General features: G+C 44.5%; 2 protein-coding genes across 2 annotated transcripts in view; one reads left to right on the top strand and one right to left on the bottom strand.

The window, feature by feature from the left end:
- Nucleotides 1-15,966, bottom strand: part of LOC116982908 (zinc finger protein 229-like) — a 968,520-nt gene that overhangs the window by 902,397 nt on the left and 50,157 nt on the right. The window lies entirely within an intron of this gene.
- Nucleotides 15,821-15,966, top strand: part of LOC116989827 (gastrula zinc finger protein XlCGF49.1-like) — a 41,169-nt gene continuing 41,023 nt past the window's right edge. The window contains exon 1 of the mRNA XM_033047433.1: nucleotides 15,821-15,834. The gene's annotated coding sequence lies outside the window, so the exon portion shown is untranslated. The remainder of the gene's footprint in view (nucleotides 15,835-15,966) is intronic.

Raw genomic sequence — 15,966 nt, 5'->3', positions numbered from 1 at the left:
CATCTCAGTCACGCTTTTGGCACATTGGTCTTCATCGTTCAGGCTATTGAGTGCAGACGTTGGGAGGTCATGTTGCAGTTGTATAAGATGATGATGAGGCCGCATTTATTGTATTGTGTTCAGTTCCGGGCACCATGTTATAGGAAAGATTTTGTCATGCGGGAATGGGTATAGAGAAGATTTATGAGTATTTTGCCAGGACTAGAGGGTCTGAGCTATAGGGAGAGGTTGAGTAGGCTGGGAGCACAGGAGGATGAGGGGAGATCTTATAGAGGTGTATAAAATCATGAGAGGAATAGATCGGGTAGATGCACAGAGTCTCTTGCCCAGAGTAGGGGAATCGAGGACCAGAGGACAAAGGCTCAAGGTGAAGGGGAAAAGATTTAATAGGAATCTGAGGGGTAATTTTTCCACACAAGTGGTGGTGGGTGTATGGAACAAGCTACCAGAGGAGGTAGTTGAGGCTGGGATAATCACAATGTTTAAGAGACACTGGATAGGTACATGGACAGGACAGGTTTGGAGGGATGTGGGCCAAACGCAGGCAGGTGGGACTAGTGTAGCTGGAACATTTTTCCGGTGCAGGCAGGTTGGGCCGAAGGGCCTGTTTCCATGCAGTGTCACACTATGACTCAATGACTCTCTAGCCGAAGGGATGCACGCTGGTCCACTCTCTGGTGGGCAGCGACCACAATATGATAGCTTTTAAATCTGCAATTTGAGAGGGAGAAGGTGAAATTGGATGTGTCGGTATTGTAGCTGGGCATAGGGGGACTACAGAGGCACGAGGGAGGAGTTGGCCAAACTTGACTGGAAAGGGAACCCCAGAAGGGATGACGGTGGAACAGCGATGGCAGGAATGTCTGGGAATAATTCGGGAAAAAAACAGATGTTTCTCTGTCTCTGTGACTGAGAAGATAACTCAACGACAGTATAAAACTAAAAGAGATGGCATAATTACAAAGATTAGTGGGAATCAGAGGACTGGGAAGCTTTTAAAGAACAACAGAAGGTACCTAAAAGGGCAATACGGGGAGAAACGATGAAATTGAGTCATATATGGTACAGAGAAAACAGTGTGATAGAGTATGCAACATTAAATCTGCAACTTCTGAAAACACTCTTGGTGTACCACAAGGTTCAATCTTGGGACCGCTATTATTCAGTCTATACATTAATGATCTACCAAGTAGCTGTCCATCAAATGTAACTTGCCAGATGTATGCTGATGAAACATAGAAACATAGAAATTAGGTGCAGGAGTAGGCCATTCGGCCCTTCGAGCCTGCACCGCCATTCAATATGATCATGGCTGATCATCCAACTCAGTATCCCGTACCTGCCTTCTCTCCATACCCTCTGATCCCCTTAGCCACAAGGGCCACATCTAACTCCCTCTTAAATATAGCCAATGAACTGGCCTCGACTACCCTCTGTGGCAGAGAGTTCCAGAGATTCACCACTCTCTGTGTGAAAAAAGTTCTTCTCATCTCGGTTTTAAAGGATTTCCCCCTTATCCTTAAGCTGTGACCCCTTGTCCTGGACTTCCCCAACATCGGGAGCAATCTTCCTGCATCTAGCCTGTCCAACCCCTTAAGAATTTTATAAGTTTCTATAAGATCCCCTCTCAATCTCCTAAATTCTAGAGAGTATAAACCAAGTCTATCCAGTCTTTCTTCATAAGACAGTCCTGACATCCCAGGAATCAGTCTGGTGAACCTTCTCTGCACTCCCTCTATGGCAATAATGTCCTTCCTCAGATTTGGAGACCAAAACTGTACGCAATACTCCAGGTGTGGTCTCACCAAGACCCTGTACAACTGCAGTAGAACCTCCCTGCTCCTATACTCAAATCCTTTTGCTTTGAAAGCTAACATACCATTCGCTTTCTTCACTGCCTGCTGCACCTGCATGCCTACTTTCAATGACTGGTGTACCATGACACCCAGGTCTCGCTGCATCTCCCCTTTTCCTAGTCGGCCACCATTTAGATAATAGTCTGCTTTCCTGTTTTTCCACCAAAATGGATAACCTCACATTTATCCACATTATACTGCATCTGCCAAACATTTGCCCACTCGCCCAGCCTATCCAAGTCACCTTGCAGTCTCCTAGCATCCTCCTCACAGCTAACACTGCCCCCCCAGTCTGAAGAAGGGTTTCGGCCCGAAATGTCGCCTATTTCCTTCGCTCCATAGATGCTGCTGCACCCGCTGAGTTCCTCCAGCAATTTTGTGTACCCCCCAGCTTAGTGTCATCCGCAAACTTGGAGATGTTGCCTTCAATTCCCTCATCCAGATCATTAATATATATTGTAAATAGCTGGGGTCCCAGCACTGAGCCTTGCTGCAATGAAGGGTTTCTGCCCAAAACGTTGCCTTTTTCCTTCGCTCCATAGATGCTGCTGCACCCGCTGAGTTTCTCCAGCATTTTTGTGTACCTTATGCTGATGATGCAGTCGTGTATGTACATGCCAAAAACAAACATCAAGCTGCACAAGATCTATCAGCTGCTATGATTAATGTCAAACTGGTTGCAATGTTCTGATCTACATCTTAATGTGGCAAAGACTGTCTGTATGTTTTTCTCCAAAAAGGCAATTACTGATGTAGATCCTGATGTGTTTGTACATGGAACAAAACTTGAAATTATACATGAGAGGCAGAGAGAGAGAGACACACACACAGAGACAGATAGTAAAAGAGAGACAGATAGAGAGAGAGAGAGAGAGAGAGAGAGAGAGAGAGAGAGGGAGGGAGAGAGACAGTGAGAAATTGAGACAGCGAGAGAGAGAGAAACAGCGAGAAATTGAGAGAGATACAGAGAGAGAGAGACAGATGGAGCAACAGAGAGACAGAGCGAGACAGAGGAAGAGGGACAGGGAGAGAGACACCGCCATTCAATGTGATCATGGCTGATCATCTCCAATCAGTACCCCGTTCCTGCCTTCTCCCCATACCCCCTGGCTCCGCTATTTTTAAGATCCCTGTCTAGCTCCCTCTTGAAAGTTTCCCGAGAACCGGCCTCCACCTGGGGCAGAGAGAGAGAGAGAGATGGCGTTATGAGCGACGAGACCTTAACAAGATGGCCGCCGGCTGCCGACCAATCAGCAGCGCCGACCTCACCTGCCCTCACCAAGATGGCCGCCCGCTGGTCCCGGTCCCGGTTCCGACCCGGGCCGAGTCTCCCCATCGACCGCATGAAGATGGCGGCGGAGAAGCGGCAGTTGGTGGCGTCGCTGCCGACGGACCTGAGGTAAATAATGTTATAAATCAGCAGCGCAGCGGGATTGGGTCAATATGGGGGAGAACTGAGGTAAATCACCACATAAACTACACGTGTATGTGTGGGGAAAACTGGGGCCAAACTCATTATAAATCAGCCGCCCCCCCTCTTATTCACTGAGGTCAATAACGTTGTAAATAAATCAGCAGCGGAATAAACCCGGTAAATGTGGGGGAGACCTGAGGTCAATCTCCACATAAACTACACGTCTGGGGGAATAAAACTGGGGTCAATAATATAAACTCACCGTCTGGAGCAGCGTCCTGAGATAAAACACGTTATAAACATCTTCCTCTCTGTAAATAATCAATAAATCACCAAATAAACTACACGTCTGGGGAATAAACCCGGTAAATCTGGGGGTAAAACTGAGGTAAATAAAGTTATAAACACACAGGGGAGCGGAATAAACAGGACTGTGGAGTCGGACCCAAAACATCCGACCCCGACCCCTAGGTAAAATAATTCTACATCTGCTGTGATGACTTTACACAAGATGACATTTCATAAGAACCACATGAATCATCAGGCTGCATTTTAAACCCATGTCCATAAAGATTTTAGTCTAATGCTTGTAGCTGTGCTAATGTGGCTTTAAAAAAAAATTGTTTACTAGACTAAGTGGGACCCGTTGGGTCCCATGTTCACATGGGAGGGCTGGTCCCCCAACACAATATTCCATATAACCATATAATAATAATAACTTTATTTATAGAGCACTTTAAAAACAACCACTGTTGCAACAAAGTGCTGTACATGACTAATCATGGACAAAAAATTATTACACGACAATAAAAACATTAAAAGAGAGAGTAAAAACAATTTTAAAAACCCTAAAACAGGAGCAAAGTCTCATGCAGGGTCAAAAGCCAAGGAATAGAAATGGGTTTTAAGATTGGTTTTGAAGATGGACAGTGAGGGGGCCTGTCTGATGTGCAACAGCAGAGTGTTCCATAATGTCGGAGCAGCAACAGAGAAGGCTCTATCCCCTTCTGAGCTTCCGCTTAGACCTCGGTACCTCCAGGAGCAGCTGATCAGCGTAGGAGCGTAGGAGCGTAGGGATGAAGCAGCTCAGAGAGGTAAGGCGGGGCGAGGCCATTTAAAGATTTAAAAACAAATAAAAGAGTCTTAAAATGAACTCGAAAGTACACCGGGAGCCAGTGGAGGGAGGCCAAAATTGGCGTTATGTGCTCCCTCTTTCGAGTTCCAGTTAAAAGGCGAGCAGCAGCATTTTGAACCAACTGGAGACGAGCCAGGGAAGCTCGAGCAACTCCAAAATAGAGTGCGTTACAGTAATCCAGCCTAGACGTGATAAAGGCATGGATTACTGTTTCAAAATGCTGCCGCTCAAGAATGGGCTTCACCTTTGCCAGCTGCCTTAAATGAAAGAAGCTGGACTTTACTACCGCGCCTATTTGATGATCTAATTTAAAATCACTGTCCATCTTAAAACCCAGGTTCAAAACTGTTGGCTTCACATACCGTGCCAGGGGACCCAAGTCAACAGGGGGAGGTTCACGGCAGCCATTGGGACCAAACAATATCACCTCTGTCTTCTTTTCATTAAATCCTAGAAAGTTTAGGGCCATCCAGGATTTAATGTCATCAAGACATAACAGAAGTGATTTGACAGAGAATGCATCTTCCTTCCTCAGCGGCATATATAGTTGGCTATCATCAGCATAACAATGAAAAGAGATGCCATGCTTTCTAAGAATGGAACCCAGAGGAAGTAAGTACAGTGAGAAAAGCAGGGGCCCTAAAATTGAGCCCTGTGGAACCCTATATGACAGAGGAGCGGAGGACAATTACAGCACAGAAACAGGCCATCTCGGCCCTTCTAGTCCGTGCCGAACACTTATTCTCCCCTAGTCCCATCTACCTGCACTCAGACCATAACCCTCCATTCCTTTCCCATCCATATACCTATCCAATTTATTTTTAAATGATAAAATCAAACCTGCCTCCACCACTTCCACTGGAAGCTCATTCCACACAGCTACCACTCTCTGAGTAAAGAGGTTCCACCTCATGTTACCCCTAAAATTCTGTCCACCTCTCCACCAATTCCAATATTGGTGGCCAGTGGGGGGGCTTTATGTAGCGCTGGTATGGGTGTTGTGGGCTGAAGGGACTGGTCTCCAGAGGGCTAGCATGGACATTGTGGGCCAAATTGATTCTTGGGGTGGCAGCTTAGTCACTCAAGCCTGATGTGCTGGCAGCTCACTCACGGCTGCTGGACTGGCAGTTGACTCAAGGTTATTGCTTGAAATGGAAGGCCACCAAATTCAAGTGCAGTTTCATACCACTTTAAGCAGGTTGCAAGGCCAGCAAATTCAAGCGCAGTTTCATACCACTTCAAGCAGGGTGCAAGGCCACCAAACTCAAGTGCAGTTTCATGCCACTTCAAGCAGGGCGCAAGGCCACCAAATTCAAGTGCAGTTTCATGCCACATTAAGCAGGGTGCAAGGCCACCAAATTCAAGTGCAGTTTCCGACCACTTCAAGCAGGGTGCAAGGCCACCAAATTCAAGTGCAGTTTCGTACCACTTCAAGCAGGGTGCAAGGCCACCAAACTCAAGTGCAGTTTCATGCCACTTCAAGCAGGGCGCAAGGCCACCAAATTCAAGTGCAGTTTCATGCCACATCAAGCAGGGTGCAAGGCCACCAAATTCAAGTGCCATTTCATGCCACTTCAAGCAGTGTGCAAGGCCACCAAATGCAAGTGCAGTTTCATACCACTTCAAGCAGGATCCAAGGCCACCAAATTCAAGTGCAGTTTCATACCACTTCAGGCAGGGTGCAAGGCAACCGAATTCAAGTGCAGTTTCATACCATTTCCAGCAGGGTGCAAGGATACCAAATTCAAGCGCAGTTTCCGACCACTTCAAGTTCATTGGCTATATTTAAGAGGGAGTTAGATGTGGCCCTTGTGGCTAAAGGGATCAGGGGGTATGGAGAGAAGGCAGGTACAGGATACTGAGTTGGATGATCAACCATGATCATATTGAATGGCGGTGCAGGCTCGAAGGGCCGAATGGCCTACTCCTGCACCTATTTTCTATGTCTAAGCAGGGTGCAAGGCCACTAAATTCAAGTGTAGTTTCATACCACTTCAAGCAGGGTGCAATACCACCAAATTCAAGTGCAGTTTCCGACCACTTCAAGCAGGGTGCAAGGCCACCAAATTCAAGTGCAGTTTCGTACCACTTCAAGCAAGGTGCAAGGCCACCAAATTCAAGTGCAGTTTCGTACCATTTCAAGCAGGGTGCAAGGCCACCAAATTCAAGTACAGTTTCCGACCACTTCAAGCAGGGTGAAGCACCATAAAACCACACAAAACAACACTGAAACACCACACTCACAGTTGAGTAGACATTCAGTGTGTTCAGTTGATTCACAGCTCAGAGTCGTGACCTCTCCCTCCCCCATCTTGCAGAGACTGAGCCACACCCATACTTCCGGGTTTTATAATCCCTCCCCCTCCCACTGGAAGGGGCGTGGCCTTCATGGAGTGATTGCCAGGAGAGAGATTCTTAACATTTTTTAAACACTAATAACACTTATTTTTCATTGATGGGAAGAATCCTCTGCACCTGATGAGCGGAGGGGGACTGAGTAAGCAGGCCAAAAATAACAGCCGTAAGTGGTAGCATTTGATCCAAAATCAATATACTGTGCAAACAGGAAGTTGTCAAGTAACCACCACCAACATCCATTTGCAGTGCTTCACTTCAAACCAACCACCGCCAACAGCCATTTGCAGTGCTTCACTTCAAATCAACCACCACCAACAGCCATTTGCTGTGCATCACTTCAAACCAACCACCGCCAACAGCCATTTCAGTGCTTCACTTCAAACCAACCACCACCAACAGCCATTTGCAGTGCTTCACTTCAAACCAACCACCACCAACAGCCATTTGCAGTGCTTCACTTCAAACCAACTACCACCAACAGCCATTTGCAGTGCTACACTTCAAACCAACCACCACCAACAGCCATTAGTAGACATGTGTTCAGTGTTATTCACAGCTCAGACTGAGAGACGTGACCCTCGCTTCCCCATCTCGCAGAGACTGACTGAGGCACTCTACACTTCCGGGTTTTATAGTCCCTCCGGAAGGGGCGTGGCCTTCAGGAGAGAGAATCTCAATATTTTGTAAACACTAATAACTTTTATTTTTCATTGATGGGAAAATCCTGCACAGCGGAGGGGGACTCTGAGTAAGATGGCCAAAAATCACAGCCGTAAGTCGCAGCGTTTGTTCTAAAATCAATATACAGAACATCATGTGGACAAGATCAGACTATTAGTAATATAGATTCTTGGAAAAAAACATAATTCATTATGCTAGAAGAAAAAAAAAATTCAGAAAGGACCATGACAAAATTAAAATTCCATTGAAATAAACAAAAATTATAAAAGCATTCCTCCAAAATTTATTAAACTAAGGCCACAGGTATGAGCTAAATTATGACAAAAAAAAATCCCAAGTGCAATTAAAATTAAAAGTAAATGCATAGGTAGTTAAGTTTGCTACAAAAGTACATACCTAAAATTTATTAATAACTTGTCCTTATGAACAGAATTGCTTCTACCAGATCCTATTTCATTGAAGTCCTTAAATATGATATAATTATTTTCAGTGCGGAGAACAGTCTCTCCACGCTGACCTGAGTGGGTGGTATGGCTGTTACTATCATAGCTGCAAACTTTACTATTTCTGGATAAGTATGGGATGATGGGAAATTATAGACCAGTTAGCCAGACGTCAGTGGTGGGGAAGATGCTGGAGTCAGTTATTAAAGAGATAACGGCAAATTTGGATAGCAGAAAGGGATTGGCCCAAGTCAGCATGGATTTATGAAGGGGAAATCCTGCTTGACTGATCTTCTGGAATTTTTTGAGTATGTGACAAGTAAAATGGATGAAGGAGAGCCAGTGGATGTAGTGTATCTGGACTTTCTGAAGGCCTTTGATAAGGCTCCACACAGGAGATTAGTGGGCAAAATTAGAGCACATCGTATTGGAGGAAGCGTATTGACATGGATAGAGAATTGGTTGGCAGCCAGGAAACAAAGAGTAGGAATAAACAGATCCTTGTCAGAATGGCAGGCAGTGGTGAGTAGAGTGCCGTAGGGCTCGTGCTGGGGCAGCAACTATTTACAATATATATTAATGATTTAGATGATGGAGTTAAAAGTAAAACTAGCAAATTTGCAGATGACACAAAGCTGGGTGGTAGTGTGAACTGCAAAGGGGATGCTAGGAAGTTGCAGGGTGACTTGGACAGATTGAGTGAGTGGGCAGATACGTGGCAGATGCAGTATAATGTGGATACATGGGAGGTTTGGCGGCAAAAACAAGGAGGCAGAATATTATATCTAAAGTGTCAAAAGGGAAGGGCAACAAGAGCTGGGTGTCCTTGTACTGAAACTAGACATGCAGGTATAGCAGACTGTGAAGAAAGTTAATGGCATGTTGGCCTACATAACGAGAGGATTTGAGTATAGGATTAAAGAGGTCCTTCTGCATTTGTACATGGCCCTGATGAGACCACATCTGGGGTATTGTATGCAGTTTTGGTCTCCTAATTTGAGGAAGGACATCTTTGCTATTAAGGCAGTGCAGCATAGGTTCACCAGGTTAATCCGCGCGATGGTGGGACTGTCATATAACCATATAACAATTACAGCATAGAAACAGGCCATCTCGGCCCTACAAGTCCGTGCCGAACACTTATTTTCCCCTAGTCCCATCTACCTGCACTCAGACCATAACCCTCCATTCCTTTCCCATCCATATACCTATCCAATTTATTTTTAAATGATAAAATCGAACCTGCCTCCACCACTTCCACTGGAAGCTCATTCCACACAGCTACCGCTCTCTGAGTAAAGAAGTTCCCCCTCATGTTACCTCTAAACTTCTGTCCCTTAATTCTGAAGTTATGTCCTCTTGTTTGAATCTTCCCTACTCTCAATGGGAAAAGCTTATCCACGTTAACTCTGTCTATCCCTCTCATCATTTTAAAGACCTCTATCAAGTCCCCCCTTAACCTTCTGCGCTCCAAATAATAAAGACCTAACTTATTCAACCTTTCTCTGTAACTTAGTTGCTGAAACCCAGGCAACATTCTAGTAAATCTCCTCTGTACTCTCTCTATTTTGTTGACATCCTTCCTATAATTGGGCGACCAAAATTGTACACCATACTCCAGAATTGGTCTCACCAATGCCTTGTACAATTTTAACATTACATCCCAACTTCTATACTCAATGCTCTAATTTATAAAGGCTAGCATACCAAAAGCTTTCTTTACCACCCTATCTACATGAGATTCCACCTTCAGGGAACTATGCACAGTTATTCCTAGATCCCTCTGTTCAACTGCATTCCTCAATTCGCTACCATTTACCATGTACGTCCTATTTTGATTTGTCCTGCCAAGATGTAGCACCTCACGCTTATTAGCATTAAACTCCATCTGCCATCTTTCAGCCCATTCTTGCAAATAGCCTAAATCTCTCTGTAGACTTTGGAAATCTACTTCATTATCCACAACACCACCTATCTTAGTATCATCTGCATACTTACTAATCCAATTTACCACACCATCATCCAGATCATTGGTGTACATGACAAACAACAGTGGACCCAACACAGATCCCTGAGGCACCCCACTAGTCACCTGCCTCCAACCTGACAAAGAGCCATCCACCATTACTCTCTGGCATCTCCCATTCAGCCACTGTTGAATCCATCTTGCTACTCCTGCATTAATACCCAACAATTGAACCTTCTTAACTAACCTTCCATGAGGAACCTTGTCAAAGGCCTTACTAAAGTCCATATAGACAACATCCACTGCTTTACCCTAATCAATTTCCCTAGTAACCTCTTCAAAAAATTCAAGAAGATTAGTCAAACATGACCTTCCATGCACAAATCCATGTTGACTGTTCCTAATCAGACCCTGTTTATCCAGATGCTTATATATATTATCTCTAAGTATCTTTTCCATTAATTTGCCCACCACTGAAGTCAAACTAACAGGTCTATAATTGCTAGGCTTACTCTTAGAACCCTTTTTGAGGAAAGATTGGAAAGACTGGGTTTATATTCACTAGAATTTAGGATGAGAGGGAATGAGAGGGGATCATATAGAAACACATAAAATTATAAAAGGAGTGGACAAGCTAGGTGAAGGAAAAATTTTCCCAATGTTGGGGGAGTCCAGAAACAGGGGCCACAGTCTGAATAAAGGGGAGGCCATTTAAAACTGAGATGAGAATAAACATTTTCACCCAGAGAGTTGTGAATTTGTGAAATTTTCTGCCACATAAGGCAGTGGAGGCCAATTCACTGGATGAATTTAAAAGAGAGTTAGTTAGAGCTCTTGGGGCTAGTGGAATCATGGGATATGGGGAGAAGGCAGGCACGGGTTACTGATTGTGGATGATCAGCCATGATCACAATGAAAGGCAGAGCTAGCTTGAAGGGCCAAATGGCCTCATGCACCCATTTTCTATGTTTCTATGACCCATTTACACGATTCACTATCTATTCCCCTCAACATTTTATGCATTTGCAGGGCTTTTATGCAATAATATCAATATTATTAATTTATTGAATTTTTGTTTATTGCATGGTATCCTTGTGTATTGGGTTAATAGGTCTGTAAATCTGCACTGTGAAAATGTAATTGTTCCACTGTCAGTACATATGACATCCAAGGAAAACATAGAAACATAGAAAATAGGTGCAGGAGTAGGCCATTCGGCCCTTCGAGCCTGCACCGCCATTCAATATGATCATGGTTGATCATCCAACTCAGTATCCTGTACCTGCCTTCTCTCCATACCCCATTCAGAAAGATAGCTGAATGGATAGAAAATTGGCTCAAGGAAGGAAGCAGAGGGTGATTGTGGAAGGTTGCTTCTTGGACTGGAGGCCGGTTACTAGTGGTGTGCCTCAGGGTTCGGTGCTGGGCCTGTTACTGTTTGTCATCTACATCAATTATTTGGATGAGAACATACAGGGCAAGATTAGCAAGTTTGCTGATGATACAAAAGTGGATAGTTTTGCAGATGATTGTGAAAAATTGCAGCAGGATCTGGATCGATTGGTCAGGTGGGCTGAGATATGGTTGATGGAATTTAATAGAGAAATGTGAGGCTTTGCATTTTGGGAAGTCTATCATGGGCAGGACCTACACAGTGAATGGTAGGCCTCTGGGTAGTGTTGTAGAGCAGAGGGATCTATGAGTACAGGAACATAGTTCATTGAAAGAGGCATCATCGGTAGATAAGGTGGTCACAAAGGCTTTTGGCACATTGGCCTTTATCAGTCAGTGTATTGAATATAGAAATTAGGCGATCATGTTGCAGTTGCATAAGACGTTGGTGAGGCCACATTTAGAGTTTTGTGTTCAATTTTGGTCACTATGTTATAGGAAAGATGTCGTCAAGTTGGAACGGGCACAGAGAAGATTTACGAGGATGTTGCCAGGTCCAGAGGGTCTGAACTATAGGGAGAGGTTGTGTAAGCTAGGACTCTATTCCTTGGAGCGCAGGAGGATTAGGGTGATGAGTAAAATCATGAGAGGAATAGATTGGGTAGATGCACAGTCTCTTGTTCATTCCACCTATTTTGTGGATAATTGACCTAAATGTCGCATGTGGGAGAGATGCCTGTTGTGGTTTTAAAAACAGATTATTTTTGTGATGCAAATTTAATTGTACATAGCTCCTTGAAAGTGGTGTCACAGGTAGACAGGGTGGTCAAGAAGGCTTTCGGTACATTGGCCTTCATCAGTCAGAGCATCGAGTGTAGAGTATTGTGTTCAGTTTTGGTCACCATATTATAGGAAAGATGTTGTAAAGCTGGAAAGGGTGGGCAAGGTGGGCCAATGGGCCTCTTTCCATGCTTTATGAAAAATCTTTGAATAAAATGAAGAAATTGGATGTTATTTGCATTTTGTTCAACACGGACATTGTGGGCCGAAGGGCCCGTTCCTGTGCTGGACTGTTCTATGCTCTATTCTGTTCCATAACAAAGGCTATATTCTATAACAATATGCTCTCTTCTGTTATATAATAACTATGACATTTATATTCTTATGTATGTCATAAGGTCATAAGTGATCGGAATAGAATTATTCGGCCCATCATGCTACTCCGCCATTCAATCATGGCTGATCTATCTCTCCCTCCCAACCCCATTCTCCTGCCTTCTCCCCATAACCCCTGACCCCCGTACTAATCAAGAATCTATCTCTGCCTAAAAAATATCCACTGACTTGGCCTCCACAGCCTTCTGTGGCAATCTTCCTCTTCTTCTTATAAATACCACAGATTCACCACCCTCTGACTAAAGAAATTCCACCTCATCTCCTTCCGTAAAGAACGCCCTTTAATTCTGAGGCAATAGGCAATAGGTGCAGGAGTAGGCCATTCGGCCCTTCAAGCTCTATCTAACTCTCTTGAAAGTATCCAGAGAACCGGCCTCCACCGCCCTCTGAGACAGAGAATTCCACAGACTCACAACTCTCTGTGAGAAAAGTGTTTCCTCGTCTCTGTGCTAAATGGCTTATTCCTTATTCTTAAGCTGTGGCCTCTGGTTCTGGAATTCCCCCAACATTGGGAACATGTTTCCTGCCTCTAGCGTGTCCAAACCTTTAATAATCTTATATGTTTCAATAATATCCCCTCTAATTTCCAGAGTATACAAGCCCAGCCACTCTAATCTATCAACATATGACTGTCCCGCCATCCAGGGAATTAACCTTGTGAACCTATGCTGCACTCCTTCAATAGCAAGAATGCCTTCCTCAAGTTTGTAGACTCCCTACCAACATCCTCAGGACTTTTTACAGGGGCACGGTGGACACGGTCTGTACTCACGTACTGCATAAACACGTGGTACTCCAACTGTAACTGCTCAGACAGGAAGTCTCTGCAGAGGGAAGTGAGGGGAGCAGAGAGGATCATTGGCGTCTCCCTACCCTCGGTACAAGAACTGTTCCAGAGCCGCTGTCTGAAAAAAGCACTGAGAATAGCTAAGGACAAACTGCACCCCCTCCACACACACCTGGATCTCCTGCCATCAGGCAAGAGATACCGTAGTATCAAAGCCCGGACTACCAGACTGCTAAACAGCTTCCTGCCACAGGCTGTGAGGCTGCTAAACAGTCACTCCACCTGATTCTGCTGCTTTGAACTGACAATTTAATAACTCTGGCACTGGCCACTTAAATCAGCTGCCCTGGACATTTTATGACTGTTTTTACTGTATTTTAATGTTGCCGTTTTACCTGCACATTTTAACTATTTGTACTGTTTCATCAGGGACTGGATTGTTTTTATTGTTTTTATTATGTGTGAAATGTTGAAGTTTTATGTGCGGTATTCCCTGGGAAACGTCTTCCCATTTTGCACTGTACAATTGTTGCTTTGCAAGATGACAATAAAGGTTGATTGATTGATTGAAAAAAATACACACAAATCTCCAGGTGTGGTCTCACCAGTGCCCTCCAACACTGCAGGAGGACCTCTTTGTTCCTTTACTCAACTCCTCTTGTTATGAAGGCCATCATGCCATTCGCTTTCTTCACTGCCTGCTGTACCTGCATGCTAACTGTCAGTGACTGATGAACAAGGACCCCCAGATCCCATTGTACTTCCCTTATTCTCAATTTGACACCATTTAGATAATAATCTGCCTTCCTGTTTTTGCCCCAAAGTAGATAACCTCACATTAATCCACATTAAACTGCATCTGCCATGCATCTGGCCACTCACCCAACCTGTCCAAGTCACCCAGCATTCTCACAGCATCCTCCTCACAGTTCACACTGCCATCTAGCTTTGTGTCATCTGCAAATTTGCTACCGTCCAACTCATTAATATATTGTAAATAGTTGCGGTCCCAGCACCGAGCCTTGCGGTACCCCACTAGTCACTGCCTGCCATTCGGAAAGGGACCTGTTAATCCCTACTCTTTGTTTCCTGTCTGCCAACCAATTTACTATCCATGTCAGCACTCTACCCCCAATACCATGTGCTGTAATTTTGTCCACTAATCTCCCATGCTGGACTTTATCAAATGCTTTCTGTAAGTCCAGTTACACTATATCCACTGGCTCTCCCTTGTCCATTATACTGGCTACATCCTCAAAAAATCATAGAAACGTAGAAAATAGGTGCAGGAGGAGGCCATTCGGCCCTTCGAGCCAGCATCGCCATTCATTATGATCATGGCTGATCGTCCCCAATCAATAACCCATATCCCATATCAATAATCCACCAGCCCCTAGAGCTCTATCTACTCTCTCTTAAATCCATCCAGTGATTTGGCCTCCACTGCCCTCTGTGGCAGCGAATTCCACAAATTCACTGCTCTCTGGGTGAAAATGTTTTTTCTCACCTCAGTCTTAAATGGCCTTCCCTTTATTCTAAGACTGGCCTCTGGTTCAGGACTCGCCCAACATTGGGAACATTTTTCCTGCATCTAGCTTGGCCAGTCCTTTTATCTATCTATATTACTAAAACTAAGATCTTGACCACGTCCTGTTTTTCTGTTTCATGATTTTAGAAAAAACGCTGCCACTTACGGCTGTGATTTTTGGTCATCTTACTCAGAGTCCCCCTCCGCTGTGCAGGACAAGAGGATTTTTCCCATTGATGAAAAATAAAAGAGTTATTAGTGTTTAAAAAATGTTGAGATTCTCTCTCTTGAAGGCCACACCCCTTCTGGAGAGACTATAAAACCCGGAAGTGTTGAGTGCCTCAGTCAGTCTCTGCAAGATGGGGGAGCGAGAGGGTCACGTCTCTCAGTCTGAGTTGTGAATAACACTGAACACATGTCTACTAAACTGTGAGTGTGGTTTTACTGCCCTTGAGTGCCCTTAATGTGGTTTGAAAATGAAAATGTGGTGGGTTTGAAGTGAAGCAATGCAAATAGCTGTTGGTGGTGGTGGGTTTGAAGTGACGCACTGCAAATGGCCATTAGTGGTGGTGGATTTGAAGTGAAGCACTGCAAATGGCTGCTGTTGGTGCAGAGAGAGAGAGTGAGAGAGACAGACAGACAGAGAGAGACACAGAGAGAGAGAAAAAGAGGGAGAGACAGAGAGAGTGAGAGAGATAGATGGAGAAAGACAGGGAGAGGGAGGCAGAGAGAGATACAGAGAGTGAGAGAGACAGAGGGACAGAGAGAGAGATTCAAGATAGTTTATTGTCATGTGTCCCAGATAGGACAATGAAATTCTTGCTTTGCTTCAGCACAACAGAATATAGTAGGCATGAATAATACAGAACAGATCAGTGTGTCCATATACCATTATATAAATATATACACACATGAATAAATAAACAGATAAAGTGCAAATAAACTGATAATGGGCTATGAATGTTCAGAGTTTTATATGAGTTGAGTTTAACAGCCTGGTGGCTGTGGGGAAGTAGCTATTCCTGAACCTGTTGCAGTCTTCAGGCTCCTGTAACTTCTACTTGAAGGTAGCGGGGAGATGAGTGTGTGGCCAGGATGGTGTGGGTCCTTGATAATGCTGCCAGCTTTTTTGAGGCAGCGACTGCGATCGATCCCCTCGATGGAAGGGAAGTCAGAGCCGATGGTGGACTGGGCAGTGTTTACTACTTTTTGTAGTCTTTTCCACTCCTG

This window comes from Amblyraja radiata, chromosome 1 (genome assembly GCF_010909765.2).
Source record: "Amblyraja radiata isolate CabotCenter1 chromosome 1, sAmbRad1.1.pri, whole genome shotgun sequence".
Taxonomy (NCBI): Eukaryota; Metazoa; Chordata; class Chondrichthyes; order Rajiformes; family Rajidae; genus Amblyraja; species Amblyraja radiata.
The sequence above is the reverse complement of the archived record's forward strand: the minus strand, read 5'-3'. Positions and strand labels throughout refer to the sequence as shown.